The sequence below is a fragment of the Triticum dicoccoides genome, chromosome 4B (genome assembly GCF_002162155.2).
Source record: "Triticum dicoccoides isolate Atlit2015 ecotype Zavitan chromosome 4B, WEW_v2.0, whole genome shotgun sequence".
NCBI classification, from domain to species: domain Eukaryota; kingdom Viridiplantae; phylum Streptophyta; class Magnoliopsida; order Poales; family Poaceae; genus Triticum; species Triticum dicoccoides.
Genome location: NC_041387.1, coordinates 215995008 through 215998762, shown reverse-complemented (window position 1 = coordinate 215998762; position 3755 = coordinate 215995008).

Sequence of the window (3755 nt, the reverse complement as noted above, 5' to 3'; positions counted from 1 at the left end):
GCCGGTGACTGCCAACCAGAGGTCTCATGACTTCGAATACCCACCGACCACTAATTTATTACCATTTCTGTCCTTCATATTCACGCCGACGGGTGGGCCCTATGGTAATGTGCGATGCTGAATGTGGACCGTTTGACTGGTCAATTGATCGTGTTATCAACAAATTACGGAGCTATATGGTGAGCCAGTGACCGTATGATCACCCTAAAATGTACTCCTATTTTATTAACACAGTACAGACTCAAACTACCATTTCTTTCTTTCATATACGGGCTGACAGGTGGGCCCCATGGTTACGCGCCCCGATGGTGCAACACTAGTTGCGCCGCGTGGAACGTTTGACTGGTCAATTGATTGTGTCATCAACAAAATACGGAGTTGTACAGGTGAGCCAGTGACCGTATAATCATGGCATGTATTTGTTTAACACGGTACAGACGCAAGGGATCATATATACGCGCAAGCACTCACTGCTATAAGCGCACACATGCGAACCCTACCCCTATGAGCACCTTCGAGAGAGTGGGCCAGCATATATGATCTTGAGATTTTACGAAGTCACCATAGGTGCCTCGTAGTCGAGTGGAATGTCTCCTCCCACTGAACGTACATTGCTAGAAAATACTGAAATTAACACAAGATAAATGCGAGCACCGGGACTTTAACCTTGGTGGGCTTGAGAAACCACTGTCCTCTAACCATCCAACCACATGTTGGTTAGCACGACAAAATGTATGTGGTGAACGTGATGAGCTTATTCTGAAGTCCAATGACCATATCATGCTTTCGCTTCAAATACAATGACCGTAAGTATCGTCAACAAAATACGGAGCATGCATCAAATGCAAAATCCATTAGTGTAATCAACAAAATATGGAGACATATCATGAGCTAGATACCATTGTACTATTGTATATGCTTATTTTCTTAGTGGCCGATTGCATGTGTGGTGTGGTGGGCACATCATTTCTAGTTGTGGTGGGTCAAGATGAAGACTCGTGGGTCGGTTCCATCCTGCGCCACATATAGGTTGGACCGAGACATGTTATACGAAGACCCATGTAGAGGACTCGGCGTACAACACGAAGCTACCAGAGTTGCGGAGGACTCTATCCCCACTGGTGATAAGCCGACTATATATGATTTGTAACCCTAGGCCCTTAGTATGTTATACAAGCTTGGCGGCTAGTTCGTCAATAGTATACACACACGCACAATGCCTGGTATTCACGTGTACTTTGTACACACCCCTATCACTAATATACAGTACCAGGAGTAGGCTCTTTCTTCAACTGCAAGGGTCCGATCCGAACTAGGGTAAAACTTTGCCTCGTATTACCATCCAGACTAACAGCCAGGGATATCCTACCGAATGATATGATGAAATCATATCTGCCAACTACTAAGAGAGAGGTGTGTCGGGGGGGCAATGTGTGCGAGATAGGCGTAAAGATAATGTGCGTGCAGGAGACACGTAGGCACATATATGTGCGTATAGAGGGCTAGTAGAGACCGTGCATGTGTATATATGCATGTGAGAGAAATAGTGTTTTCCAACTGAGATTAGTGAAAAGAGTGGTACATAGTAGTCAGAAAGAGAGAGAGAGAGAGAGAGAGAGAGAGAGAGAGAGAGAAATAGAGAGAGCATGTGCATGAGACACCCCGACACCCTGAGAGACATTATGAGCATGTGTGAAAGAGAAATGCCGATGCATATAAAGTGTGTGCACTTATGCATTAGATAGAGAGATATATAACGCGTTTGTGAGAACGGGGCAAGGCATAGTGCATCTACGTGTAAAAGTTGGTTCTACGCATTAAATTAAAATATAAATGGCATTATTATTTTTGGATGAGATCATGAATTTTCCAAATTGTGTATGGACAAAAATCGGTCTATCAGACACCCATACTCTATTGAATACTAGCATGTGCATGTGTTTATTTCATATTATCGATCCATAGAGTGAGAGCGGTTTGAAATACAGGCAATGGATGCTTTTGCAATTCATATATAAACATTAATTAGTGCACTCCATGTTGTTAGTGTGAAGCACTTTATACATTTGTCACTTGCATGGATACATTCCAAATTCCTAGCTACGAAATAGAATACATGTCGAATTCAACATAAAGGGCGTTTCAAAGATTCGAATTCACAGGAAGTGCATTCACCTATTTGAACTCGAGATAATGGCATTTGTAAATCAGATGTTTAAGGGGGCATCAATCTTTGTTGTGAGTTTGAACATGCTATATATATTCATACGCATATCTAACTTTTTTTTTGCAACCAAGGAGATTATATCTGGAACCATGCATGAACTGAGGTAAGTTGCATATTTTTTAATATATACTCATGTACAATGTATATTCAAATGTACCCCCTCCATTCCAAAATAATCATAGCTTTAGGATTTTCAAGAGTAAAGATTTGTGAAGTTTGACAAATCCTGAAAGTTCAATTCAAGAGAACCAAAAATGTTAATGCTTCTGCTCCCAAATATTGAACGAAGCGCCAAATAGGCCTCTGGTTACCCGAAACCACGCGAGACTAATGTTTGGTGGTAGGAAATTACTGTCCTAACTCTGGCCCATGTAGCATATCGGCCCGATGTCCAAAGGTCTAAACCGGGGTAGGTTTGTAACTTCACCAAGATGCCAGTCTCAACCGCCTCCCGGAAGCATTCATACGCTATGGGCGCCTAAACACCCATGCGCTCAGCTGAAATCTATCCCGCCCACATTTGGGACACCTGACATGACTGTCCTACCCCCAACACGCAATATGTCCGAAATTTTAGATGGGGGCAAAGTTTGTAACTTTCCCCAAATTTCAAACAAGCGCGTCTCAAACCGAAACATTGTTCCCCCTTAGTTCCCCGCCTCCCTCCGTTTCCCCATTCATACTCCATGGGCGCGAAAACGCCCTCTCCACCAGCCGTGAAACCCCAGCCTCCTCCGTCCTCCACCCCATAGCGTCCAATCCACCGCCGCCCTCCTCCATCATGCCGGAGCCGGTACCCCGACGTCGTCGTCCAATGCAACTGCAACCACAACGCCCTCAAGGACTTAGCAGCTGAAGCCCAGGCAGAGCTGCCTCCACGACGCCGACACCGACGTGTGCCGTACCATAACCACTCCGACCACGCCATCCTGCGCCTCATTGTTGCAGCTCCACTGTCGCAACCGTCCACCGCACCGGAGTTGTTCCCGCTACACCGTCGTTCGCGGCCTCGGATCTGCTTCCCTGCCGCCGACAGACGGCCACCGCACTACACTCAACAACTTGGCCATGGGTTCGTCCAAGGCTGCACCGTCCTCCACAACTTCTGGTTTCCGGCGAACAACAAGAAGATCGTTGGAAAAACAGAAGGAGGACACAACAGTGCCAGCAGAAAGAGGTACTCCTCTTCCCTTATTTGTGCAAATCTTACGTCTCCGCTCACACCGTATTCATCCCACGAAAGAAACTAGTTGAGCACTTCTTACTGCATCTTCTTCGTGATACTAAATGCACAAGGTTTCCTCCCTTTTACTATTTCACCTTTGCTAGAGGTCAGTAGCCCGCCTGGATTTCAATTCAGGGTCAGTCGAACCACAATTAAAAGAAGCAGCACCCGCTTAGGCGCGCGGAGCACCTAGTCCGCCTGTTCCCCGGGGAAGCGGTGCATCGGTGTCTATCATAGGGGTGTGGGGCGTAGGAGCTGCTTGCGCCCGATCTGGAGGTCGGCGGGGCTTGAATGGATGGTCGG